At 33.0% G+C, this 14,206-nt stretch overlaps 1 protein-coding gene across 4 annotated transcripts in view; it reads left to right on the top strand.

Annotated features, from left to right (window-relative positions):
- Nucleotides 1-14,206, top strand: part of LOC124367704 (slit homolog 2 protein) — a 510,187-nt gene that overhangs the window by 467,922 nt on the left and 28,059 nt on the right. The gene's annotated exons all lie outside the window — the stretch shown is intronic.

Genomic DNA, 14,206 nt, shown 5'->3' with positions numbered 1-14,206 from the left:
ATATATATTGAGCGCTTAAAAATTGTCAAAACCGTTATTCAATATTTGTAACCAGTAATACATCTTGTAGTTACGAATTTAATTTATGTGCGCGGTACAAGATCTAGTTTATAAATATTCTAGTATAATATAAATTGATAATTGGCTGAGCAACAATGAAGTCTGGCAAAAGTTTTTTTTTTTATCTGTTTTCTGATTATTTGTCTGTCTACACTATATCTCAAGGGCGATTTAAACTATAGACTTGAAATTTTGCAGACTTAAAACTATATTGATATAAAAAAAAACATATTATTTGAGGACAGTCTATGGAACTAAGTAGATTTTAACTAAGAATCTTAACTTTCTCAAGAATGAATTGACCATACCCGATTCTCTAAGATCGCTAATAGCATTCCTCATATGTGTATCGTATGTCTCTATGTATGTTTTCCGCAGAAGATTTCAAGATATAATTTTATTGTAGACTTGAAATGTTATACTTGTAAATGTATACAAATGTAAATTTATTTCTAGCTTATTTTCTAGTTCGATGATAGTGCCTGCTGTTAGCATAGCCTTAACTGTCTTCAGAATCTCTCGTGAAAGATTTGATACGTAAACTTTGAATATTTCATTTACTTAAATAGAGATTTCGAGAGCGTTACCAAAATCTGCATTCAGGTTATGTCTCAAGATTGAATTGATCTATAGACTTCTATCGTTGTGTTTATTTCCGCAGGATATCTCCATTGTTAATTGAGCTGTAGATTGAAATTTTGCTTGTAGCTTCATTCATAAACAGGCAACATTGTATTTTACGTTTCATTCTGTCTTCAGCCAGAATAGGAATTTATAAACATTCTTTTCGACTGCCTTTCTCTCCGCAATATATGTAAAGGATTAAATGAGTTATAGACTTGAGATATTGCATTCGACATTAGCTGAGCCTGTTACGTAACACGTTACCTAGTGAACTCCTATCTTGCACTTATAAATATAGTTTTCAATCGATTAAAGTGTTTACTTTTCAAAATATAAAACGTCGTATTGAAAATTAGAAAATACCAATAGGTCCTGATGAAGAAAAGTTGCTGAGTTCTGAGCACAATTTATTAAAATTTTCCCTCACTGAAGAAAAACCTAGAGGGAGTTGTCGAGTGTTCTCTTCCCTCAAGTTGGATGTTTAAGAGGACTCTACTGCAGCATCCCACCAGACAAAAACACTCGCACTATATTTCGAGACATTAGTGTACAAACTAATTTCACGCTGCACTTCACGTTTTCCCGTAACGTAAACCAATTGCTCTCGAAGTTTCATAATGATGCGACAGTATCTTGTGTATTTGAACGGTTTTAAAAGGTTTTCAAGGTTTATGAAGTCTAGAAAACGATTCCTCGACACTCGAATCCACGTTTAAACATAAATTTGGCAGACTTAAGATTTAGCTGAATAGATAAATCTGATATTCATGAGGCGGGGGGTGGGGGTGTTATACAGTAGTGATTTAATTATATACTAAACATTATACTAATTATAATAAATAGGACAATCCGAATTTTTTTAGATCCTTAGATATATTAAATTGTTCAGCGGAAGATGTCTTTTTAAGGAAAATATTCCTGCAACCTTAAAAAGAAGTCTTTTCTTGTTCTTCTTCTAAAACTTTTAGTGTATTGTAAGTTAATTAATTCAAAAACAGTTAAATATTTTTACTTTCATACTATGCGACAGCTAATTTATTAAAAGAGCATCGATTGTATCGAATACCAAACAGCTACTTCACTGCATAGGTCAACAAACCTGCTTGCAAATATAATTTAGTTTTTAAACGTTATTGAAAATCGACTCTAAATACGTCATCACTTATTAGATAAATATTATCTCCAAAAACCACAAATATACTTCACGTTAAATTAATGATGCCCTATTTACCGCCGTAATAGGGAGACACTATAGTCTAATATATCGGACATAGATATCTTGTTATTCTGACGTATGTTGTGGAAGCTCATGTGTACACATATTACTCCAGAAGACAAACAACCCCTCCCCCTCAACCACTGCACCCTCCTTACATTACACTGTAGCTTCACCATGTAGAAGTACATTTATTTCACTTTGTTGTGTTGTCTCTACTGTAATCTTTTGTTGTCTAAACGGAAGAAATTGTCACAATGGAGGTAATTTATTATACATTTAGTTACAGATTTTTTCTTATTACCTATCCAATACTTATAATAAGACGAGATCTTAGCTTGATTGAAATGTTGTTTATGAAGATAAAAAGCGGACATTAATAGGATAGGATAAAGCGGCAACTCAAATATAAATACCTACATCCGTATTAGAGAGAGAAATTAAAATATGTGCTTTAAAACCGCATAGTTGAGGAAATCTATACTCAAGTATGGGACAAATTTTAAACATTGTAAATGTATTGTAGATCAAAATATAGATTAAAAGTTCTGAAAGAAAGATACAGGTAAAAGTATGGTTTTCTTGAGTGTAATACTTCTTATACCCCTGATTATACTAGAAATGCATTGCCAATCTATATTTTGTATATTGTATTAACAATTTTATCAAACAAACTGTGGTGGATGGTAACTCTAACTTAATGATAAGAATAGTAGCATGCTTATAACAAGGTAGGGGTACGCTCCACCACGTGTCGCCTAAAAGGCTTCTCTGAGGCTTAATGGAGTAACTAAAAGGCATACCTAAAAGTATTATTATGTCACATGCTAAAGTCTCTTATAATATTACTAAGTTCGTGAACACATTTTTTATCTATAATTTTCAGGCTTCCATCATGCTTGCCCGTAAGACCAATGTAAAAATATTCACTAACGCTCAGCCAAATTCCATGGAGTGCACTATCATTAAAACTGATTTAGCCAATATATAAATTAAGCTTTAAGCAAAATTTCAATTCTATAGTTAAGTTCATTTTCGACATATTTATTGCAGACGGAGAGACAGATAGATACACCGAAATACAACTTTTACCAACCTATAGTGATAGCCTTCACTAACGCTTAGCCAATAACTTACTGATTTAATCAACTTAACATAATTTAAATTAACAATGTATTGATGGTTATTAACATACATAAAAGAAATAAGAATACATTACTAACAAATGTAGACGGCCACGTGTTTGTATACAGTCCAATTTTAACTATATTCAGAAGTAAAAATCGCACACGGCGCATGTTCAGATGTCACTTGCAGAAACTTGGCTTTGACACGTGCCTCTAACGGTATAATGCGTTGAATACACTGCACTGCCAGTTGCACATATCGTACACCACTACAATAGGCCTATTCCGGACATATTCGTTACATAAGCAACAGTTAACCCAGTATAAATGGTTGAACAAATTAACTCTTTCCGTCAGTAAACTTTGCAGTATATTTTACTACATATAAATAACAAAGGTGGTCAGACTGAGATTTACCACATATAAAAATACTTGTTATATACATTTTAATTACATTCAATTCCAAATTATTAATTACCTAACAGATATTGGTTGTTAATAATGCGTAGATTATTAGTTACATATTTTTGTAATTTAGGATTCTTTTATATTACACACACACACACACCAAGGCATAGTAAAATCCAAAGTTTAGTTCAACCACGTCAACCACGTTTAGCATTGAAAATTGGATTCCTTCTAAGACAGTCAACATTTATACACACTCATCTAATTTAAGTTGATGTGATTTTGGATTTGATTTTTTAATTTAAATTCTTATTCTATAAGATAACTTCGTAACAGAATATATAAAAAGTAAATATGTTATAACTGAACGTTATAGTCATTAAAAGTGAAAATTTTAGGTAATATTTAATGACTCTAGAATTCGTTATTTCGTTACATAATGTAAATAATTAGCTCTATAACATGACATTTACTCTTATATTTAATCTCACATGAAATTTCGGCGGTAAAAAAGTTGAAAATTACCTCTTTGCTTAGTTTCGACATCAGAGATACCTAGGCAACCAAAGGGCTCAGTGTGGTTACCCAGCAGCTATCCAGTGTAGTTGAGATGAAGAGGCATTCTCATTGTCTCATCAGGTGCACAAAATTGAATGCACTGTTATTTTTTTGATATGATCCCAAATCACGTTAGAACAACCGGGTTTTCTAAGCATAACGTAACTATCGTGGGAATTGTTGATCCAATGCAAAGTTTGGGTTTATATCCATTCCACCTCTTATCATTTTAAATGGTCATAGACTCCAGATTCTAGCACTCAGTTCCGTGACAATGTTAGATTTCTGACGCTGCCCTGACCGGAAGTGAAATGTAGCTAGACTGAATATTAGCATTTAATCGGTATAATAGTTCATCATAGCTGGTGGAAAAGTATTTTAAAACACGTTATCTCATTATGTTATATTTAATTACAGTATAAAACTTCCTTAAATCGTAAATTAATAAAGACATGAAACTGTAATTCGCACCGACTACATACATACATTAGCCCAAGCAATCTCAATTCGATATATGGCGTTAAGCTTACAAGGTCAAAAACCATAATACATGAATAGCATATTTCCATCCACTCGCCTAACCATGAAGGTAGAAGTCTAAAACAAACTCTCATTTTTATTTGTACAGTAAAGGATAACCAAGGCTCTAAGGCAACAGTTTATCTAAATTTGCAATTTAAATACAAACAATTTCTCGAAAACAAATTTGCATACTATTTAATGGACAGAGCAAAGTTGTTTTGCTCATAAAATTATCAAGCTACTATACATTTTTCGAATGTATTGAAATAAATTGCAATTATAAATATTAAATAGGCGAACTAATTATTAATAACAATGCGTGTCCATTACAAATTGGGATCAATCAATAAATGCTTAACCAAACAAGGGTTAAAATCATAAAAATAAAAAGATATTAGAAATGCAATATATTAAGCTTCTGTTATGTGGCATACATGATGTATGGCAGTCGTAGCAGTAGTATAGCAGGTCCGTGATAATCACTATCAAATTGGGATCAATCAATAAATGCTTAGCCAAACAAGGGTTAAAATCATAAAAATAAGCAGATATTAGAAATGCAATATATTAAGCTTCTTTTATGTAGCATACATGATGTATGGCAGTCGTAGCAGTGGTATAGCAGGTCCGTGATAATCACTATCAAATTGGGATCAATCAATAAATGCTTAACCAAACAAGGGTTAAAATCATAAAAATAAAAAGATATTAGAAATGCAATATTTTAAGCTTCTTTTATGTAGCATACATGATGTATGGCAGTCGTAGCAGTGGTATAGCAGGTCCGTGATAATCACTATCAAATTGGTGTTTTGGATGTAGTGGATTAATGTAGTGTATCGGAGAAATATATGTTTCAGTGAAGGTTCGTTGAAGGTAACAGGAATTTTCTTGACATTTGCCATCGTTCAATGATGCAATACATTCAGTAACGCTACGTTTCGATATCTGCAATCTCATCTCTTCCTCAGGTCACTTTAAGCAAGGTTGTAATCATGCATTAATTTCGTTAGTTATTTACCTGAAGAAGAGATTACAGTTAAAGAAATGTAGTGTTACTGATTGTATTGCAGCACTGAACGATGGCAAATGTCCCGAAAATCTAGTTTCCTTCACAACCATTCCATCGTCAAAAACAAACTTCAAATAAAGAAGATTTGGTGTTGAGCTTTTTCTTCATGTTTGTGCAGGACGAGAATTTTTATCACGGTTTATACAAATTTAGTTACATAGTGAAATCAGGTTTTTAAATTTTAAACTAAACACTTAAAAAATGTATGGACTGATTTGGAAACAACATGTTTTAAACAAAGAACTGAGAATGAAACAACGAGCAAAGTTTTCTTTGCTCTTTCTTGTTCTGTCTTCAGAAATTTAATTTGAATCATTAAAGCTAGTTACAAAAGTTCTTAGTCTAAGTTCTCAACTGGCTAATTTTTGTTACATTTCACTTCCTAGTGTCGTAAGATATTTCCGCCTTGTTTAATTTAACAGGGAAACCAACATAAAATAATATGAATTACTGTTAGAGACCAACTATCTCGTATCTATGGTCTATAAATATAATTATTTTTTAATGCTCATTCATCGATTTTTAATATATCCAAATATAAATTTTAATACAATTTTTACTTCACGTCATTATTGCTTACGATTTTACTTCCCTGCAACTCTAATAGATAAATGTAGGATGCATATTTCATAACAGATGTGTTTTAAAACGTAAAGAACTATTTTCAGTACTTAAAATATTACAGCGTATTGGGAAACTCCAACACAAGTTTCAAACCATAAAAAATTATATTGTTTTTATTAATTTCATATTTTACATATGCATGTTTTTATACGTATATCAGTTAGGAGTATGAAAATTTTAAATTATTATACGCTTTGCTTTCAAGAGCAAAGAAAATCCTTGTAGAAATTATGTCCCTGTATGACAAAGTTGCGCTGAATTAATTATGAAAACACCAATGCATCATTATAAAATAAAACTTCACTTAAATCGATTCAAAGTAATGCCTATTCAAAGAACTCCGCTTTTCCACTTAATATCAGTATGATTTATTATATTAAAGAAGTATATAGAGATTATTTGAGAAATATAACTTACGGAATAATAATGAACATTCTTTCGGTTAAATAAGATCTTAAATAATGCAGAATATATCCACATTAAAAGACTTGAGAAACGAAATCCCTTAATCCTTAGAGTGACTGTAACATATTAGTGCGGCTATTAGGCGCATATCAGGGATACTGACCTGTAAGTTGTCTGGCTGCCACAACTATGTCCACAATAGAGTGACAATCAGTCACCGCAAAGATTGACTGTAACTTATTTGTGTGGCTACTAGAAGCATATTGGAAATAGAGACGTGCACGTTGTCTGACTCAAACAATGGTGTCCACAATCAGTCACTGTAAAGTTTGACTGGAACTTAGTTGTGATGCTGCAAGGTGCATATGGGGAAATAGAGACGTGCACGTTGTCTGACTCAAACAATGGTGTCCACAATCAGTCACTGTAAAGTTTGACTGGAACTTAGTTGTGAGGCTGCAAGGAGCATATTGGAAATAGAGACATGCACGTTGTCTGAAAAAAACAACGGTGTTTACAAGAGAGAGACAATCAGTCACTGCAAAGTTTGACTGTAACTTATTTGTGTGGCTACTAGAAGCATATTGGAAATAGAGACGTGCACGTTGTCTGACTCAAACAAAGGTGTCTACAAGTGAGTAATAATCAGTCACTGTAAAGTTTGACTGTAACTTAGTTGTGAGGCTGCAAGGAGCATATTGGAAATAGATACATGTCTGACTCAAACAACGGTGTTTACAAGAGAGAGACAATCAGTCACTGCAAAGTTTGACTGTAACTTATTTGTGTGGCTACTAGAAGCATATTGGAAATAGAGACGTGCACGTTGTCTGACTCAAACAACGGTGTCCACAAGAGAGTAACAATCAGTCACTCTAAAAATTGTAACTTAGTTGTGAGGCTGCAAGAAGCATATTGGAAATAAAGACCTTCAAGTTGTCTGACTCAAACAATGGTGTCCACAAGTGAGTAATAATCAGTCACTCTAAAGATTGGCTGTATCTTATTTGTGAGGCTGCAAGGAGCATATTGGAAATAGAGGCACGTTGTCTGACTCAAACAACGGTGTTTACAAGAGAGTGACAATCAGTCACTGCAAAGTTTGACTGTAACTTATTTGTGAGGCTGCAAGGAGCATATTGGAAATAGAGACGTGCACGTTGTCTGACTCAAACAACGGTGTCCACAAGAGAGTAACAATCAGTCACTCTAAAAATTGTAACTTAGTTGTGAGGCTGCAAGAAGCATATTGCAAATAAAGACCTTCAAGTTCTCTGACTCAAACAATGGTGTCCACAAGTGAGTAATAATCAGTCACTCTAAAGATTGGCTGTATCTTATTTGTGAGGCTGCAAGGAGCATATTGGAAATAGAGACATGTCGGACTCAAACAACGGTGTTTACAAGAGAGAGACAATCAGTCACTGCAAAGTTTGACTGTAACTTATTTGTGTGGCTACTAGAAGCATATTGGAAATAGAGACATGTCTGACTCAAAAAACGGTGTTTACAAGAGGGAGATAATCAGTCACTCTAAAGATTGACTGTAACTTAGTTGTGTGGCTGCAAGGAGCATATTGGAAATAGAGACATGTCTGACTCAAACAACGGTGTTTACAAGAGAGAGAGACAATCAGTCACTGCAAAGTTTGACTGTAACTTATTTGTGTGGCTACTAGAAGCATATTGGAAATAGAGACGTGCACGTTGTCTGACTCAAACAACGGTGTCCACAAGAGAGTAACAATCAGTCACTCTAAAGATTGTAACTTAGTTGTGTGGCTGCAAGAAGCATATTGGAAATAAAGACCTTCAAGTTGTCTGACTCAAACAATGGTGTCCACAAGTGAGTAATAATCAGTCACTCTAAAGATTGACTGTAACTTATTTGTGTGGCTACTAGAAGCATATTGGAAATAGAGACATGTCGGACTCAAACAACGGTGTTTACAAGAGGGAGACAATCAGTCACTGCAAAGTTTGACTGTAACTTATTTTGTGTGGCTACTAGAAGCATATTGGAAATAGAGACATGCACGTTGTCTGACTCAAACAACGGTGTCCACAAGAGAGTAACAATCAGTCACTCTAAAGATTGACTGTAACTTAGTTGTGAGGCTGCAAGGAGCATATTGGAAATAGAAACATGCACGTTGTCTGACTCAAACAACGGTGTCCACAAGAGAGTAACAATCAGTCACTCTAAAGATTGTAACTTAGTTGTGAGGCTGCAAGGAGCATATTGGAAATAGAGACCTGCAAGTTGTCTGACTCAAACAGCGGTAACAATGAGTCATTCACTGCAAAGCTTGACTGTAACTTAGTATTGCGGTTACTAGGAACATATTGGAGATGGTGTCCTGTAAGTTGTCTGCCTGAAACAACGGGTTGTACAAGAAACTGACTATAATCGGTCACTATAAAGTTTTATTCTACTTCAGATACATTCAGTAAATCATAACCGATGATAGACTTAGGCTTTTACTTTTAATATTCTTTCCTATTATGTTTAAAATATTAAAAACTTATGGATTTAGGAAATACACTTGATGTTTAACGGCAAAATATAACTAAAATGTCAAGAATAACAATAGGTACAATGGCTAAATGACCATATCATCAAGTTGCTGATTATCAGCAACTAGTACTCAATGATAAACTCAATTTAATACCTGTATCCATGGAAGAAAATTATTGGTACATTAAATTAACTAGATGTATCTGTCAGTTAAACATGTAGTTTAGTATTAGACACATAGTTTCAAATTAGTTTTGATTGATCTTCCTATAGATAATATGTGATAATTCTGAATTCACGATATAGTGTGCATTAGCAGTTGGAGCGAGCTAACTCAAATGTAGAGTTCAACGCTAACTCATGCATGTATAATGTATCAAAGTGGTTTAACTCTCTCGTACAGGACTTTGGAACCACAGGTGTGTAGTTAAACTTTTACCAAAGTAATAAATTGGTTGTTTTATTATAAAATACTTTTATTTCCCTCAAATAAAATGTCTGAGTTACATAATTAGCCACGTACTTCGTTTTCAACGGTTTATTCTCATCCACAAAACATAAATGTTGCAATATAGAATTACAATGTAGGTACCCTTATTACTCTTGGAATGAAAAAAATTTCATTTCTTTCTGTCCGTCTACGCGATATATCTAAATAGAATCGGCGTATATAAATCACATTTTCCATGAAGCTTAATTTATATGTATTAGCAACATTGAGCTCGATGATGGTGCATATCAGACTACGGTATTTGATTGAGCGTTAGCTATGGTTTTTACAATCGCCTTATGGGTAACCACGATAGTAACGAGAAAAAAGCGAAATAAATAAATATATAAACTAGTTGAATACAATTATATGATAATTTATCAATAGAAAAATAATGTATGGTTTCTGTCTGTCTCTCTGACCGTATAGTATCTTGAGAATTTGTATCTAGAATCTATCTAGAAATAGTATCTAGAATTGAGAACTACATACTTGAAATTTTGCATGCACCATTAGTGTGGCAAAATTACGTTAACTTAAAAAGTTTACTACTTTCTTTTGTGTCATACTTAAAGATTAACGAAAACAATGGCACATATGTTCAGAATGACTACTCTTAACGCTGACAAATACAGTAAAACAAAACAAATCATCTGACCATAATACAATTTAACTACTTGGCCCCGTTGATATACCAAGCTGTTTTTCTCTTAGTCTCTCTTCATTTTACGAATAATTTCCAACATGTTCTGGGCTTCCAATACCCTCATTACTAGTTCGCAACAGTTTTCCTCCATATACCTCTCTTTGCCATCGTGAAGTATATTGCGGAAAAATCGGTTTAACATTTTGCTATTGTTCATCAACTGAAAATCTAGTTTTCTTGACATTCATTCTGATTGAATTCTTCATATGTACACTTCCAGCTATATTTAAAAAGTTGAGAACTGGGTGAAGTATTATTTTAAGTCCTATTTTTAGGAATAACATTATAACAGCATGTCGTACATTTTCCAACGTTGTATGTTACAAAAGGTACGATAAAACGTTTCAAGAATTTGAATCTTCCTCTTCGTCAGCTGAGGGAGGTATTAATACATTAAAAACAACGGAAAGAAAGAAGAAAAGGATAGTCTATGCTGGTGTGATTTGTGATTATGATTTTCATACTCTTGAATTTTAATCGGGACTTGCATCCTGTGCAGTGACAACGCCTGGACTGGACTCTAAGCTGCTTTGGCGTCTGCTTGTAACATTTTCTTCCCCTACTTTTTTATTTCTTTTCTTTATTTTGAATGTATTAATATCTTCCCCACCTGACGAAGAGGTTATATTATAATCCTCTAAACTTTGTATTACATCTTTTGTAACATATAAAGATGGCAAATGTCCGAAATCCTGTTATCCTTTCAAACTTTCCATTGCCAATAAAAAACGTTAAACAAAGAATAAAATTATTCCAATACATCCTTTCGTAAATATTCCCTCTGCTTCTGTCTGCCATTATCTGTATTCATCTATGATTTATCTCAACAATACCATTTCAATTCGGCCTGTTTACGCACCTAAACAGAATTTTCACAAAACTGCTGGATTCGTTTGCATCAAAATGTTGTACTGTTGCCCATGAACACTTCTTCTTCTTCTTGCTTCTCATTCAGTAAACGTTTCCAGAAAAAGTTTTAAATATTTTCTTCTGTTTCATTTTAAATCTTCCTCCATATGCAAAACCTACTGGGACCACTGTCTATAATTTTGAAATACTTCAATGCTCCATAGTGAGTTAGGATAGTTAATTGCAAATTGTATATATTAAATTTGTATAAGTGGCAATAGCCACTCCACCGGCGGAGCAAGTACTTTTTGCGATTCAATATTTATAATATTGAATTCAATATTATATAATTAAATTAGGCTATTGCCACTTATACAAATTTAATGAATTTAAACAGAAGTCATTTGACAGGTATTTGGTCTTCCGATCATATGTTAGTTTGGTTATTTAAACACATATGTGAAAGAAACGGCCAAATACAAAATAATTGAATCGTAAAAAGTGAGGGCTCTGTGGTGTAATGGTAGCACATTCACCCGGCAAGTGAGAGATCCGGGTACGACTCCCGGCGGAGCAAGTACTTTTTGCGATTCAATATTTATTGAAATTATATATATATATATATATATAACAGTCTATATTACAAATATATATATTACTTTTCTACACCTGTGTTAAGAAAATTAATACCCTATGACAACACTTAGCTGTAAAAACGCGTCCGAAAGACTGACGTGATGTGTTCTGATGAAGGGTTGTGTCAACTCGAAAATTAAACATGAGCACTGAATTTTTGTTTCTGTTTTTGTGTACACTTTAAAGTACTTCGAAGAGTATATATATATATATATATATAGCAAGTATTTTTTGCGATATATATATATATATATTATATATATATCGTTTCTTAACAGTCTAAATTCCAAGATTCCACTTAATTTACGAAGGATACTTTTCTACATCTGTGTTAAGAAAATTAATACCTGGATGACAACACTTAGCTGTAAAAACGCGTCCGAAAGACTCTGACGTGATGTGTTCAATTTTTGTAATGAACCACCTCTTACGAACTTTCGTTAAGGGATCTAAATTGTTGAAGAATTATTTAACAAATTCTATTTGAACATTCAGGACATATTCATCAGTAGAGTCTTTAAACAAATGCAAACTTCTTGAAAGTAATGTTTTAGATAAAGTATGGGTTTTAACATGATAATCTCTAATACATATAAATGACAGCCAAGCATATACTGATGCTCAATCTGTATCTTGCCAACATCTATTTCAAATCCATATACATTACTTTTAACTATTTATCTACATCTAGAAATTGTTTTGCGCAACACCATTCTTTTTCCTCAACCAAGAATCATCACCAACTCTTTTGCCATTAATTTCAATGCCATTAATAATTCCAAATTACTATTGCTTGGCTGCTAGCGCCGCAGCTTACATTTCCTTCTTCACGTGGAGCTACAGCACATGTTCCAAATACATGATCTTTTTCACTGACACTTAACATAACCAAACTTGTTTCAAGTTTATCCCCCTATTCTAACATAGGAAATATTCTTAACAAAACTACATGCCCTTAGCTATCTTGCTATAGGAAAAATACCAATTAATTGTCCTTAAAAGAAAAATAAGCCTATCTTTTTGGTGTCTTCCAAAAACTTAGTGCGTTATCTCTAGCCCACATTATTTTCCGCCAATTGTCTTTATTCTTAATTCCAGCTCTCTACTTCAAACAAGATATTGTGGTGGTTTTGCGTCCAAATAAATATTTTCGTATTATTCCGTCGACATAAGAAAAAGACCCGATCCTAACTTATGAAGGAAAAACTTTTTTCCGGGAATTTTCATTGTTTATTGATTTAAATACAATCAGTAACACTACGTTTCGAGATCTGCAATCTGATATATTCCTCAGGTAAATTACTTAACTAATGCATGACTACAAGCCAGGTTAAATTAAACAAAACATACGGGGGCGTTGTGTGCCATGTTATGTGACTATTCCATGCACACTAACTCTAACACATGCGCTTAGTAAAAAACATAAACACTAATTATTAAAACTGATATAACAAATGATAATTAGTCATTTGCCTGAAGTAGTTAACAGTAATATTGCCCTTTAAGCTAAAAACTCAAATTTACCACAAATATAGGGCAAGATTTACCCGTATATATTTTTTACATAAACAATTAGTATAAAAATACTCTCCTATTTGTTTTCATTATCTTAATTTATTTCAATATCTACTGCGTTACTTTAAATATATTGGTTAAGTTCTCTGTAACCTAGATTTGGTTAAAATTTTTCTTTGTTGGTTGAATAACCACTCAGTGCACTCAGTAACAAGAAGGAAGGAAAAGTTGGAACTGGATTAGCTTACCCATATAGAGGTTAGTTACACACAACACAACTATTAATTGTCCCAACACAGCCACTTGTGACAGTTTAAACAAAATATAGGAAAACACAATGCGGATAGGATAGTAAATTGTAAATGGATAGTTTAGTATTTATTTCTGATGAGATGTCACTGAGTATCCAGAATGACGCCGGCTAATGCATGACTGAGTCAGGCACAATTTGGACAAACCTCTGTCTGAGAGCGAAACTGAACTTTGCTCTCTGAACAGGTTGGACAACCAATGAAATTAAAATCACTGTTGGCCGGCGTTATTCAACAATATTTGGATATTCATAGAAACCTATCAGCTCTGGTTCACGTCAGTAGTATTAAAAAATAAATAAAATAAAAAGAAAACACTACAATTGGAGGCTCGATTTTAAATAACTACTTAAGTTGCTGGACTCTAGATTGAGTGTATTAATATTATTATTAGATTATATCACTGGCCACACTACTGGTAATAGTGGTCAGTAAATTCCGAAAAAGTTATTGTGAATTATACTTTGTAAATTATTAATTGAATAGAATTATTATTATTATAATAACCAATTTAAAGGATTGACTCTGTCAAATTCTTCACCATAAACTTGAAGTTATCCATTCA

Source organism: Homalodisca vitripennis, chromosome 8 (genome assembly GCF_021130785.1).
Source record: "Homalodisca vitripennis isolate AUS2020 chromosome 8, UT_GWSS_2.1, whole genome shotgun sequence".
NCBI lineage: Eukaryota > Metazoa > Arthropoda > Insecta > Hemiptera > Cicadellidae > Homalodisca > Homalodisca vitripennis.
The sequence above is the reverse complement of the archived record's forward strand: the minus strand, read 5'-3'. Positions and strand labels throughout refer to the sequence as shown.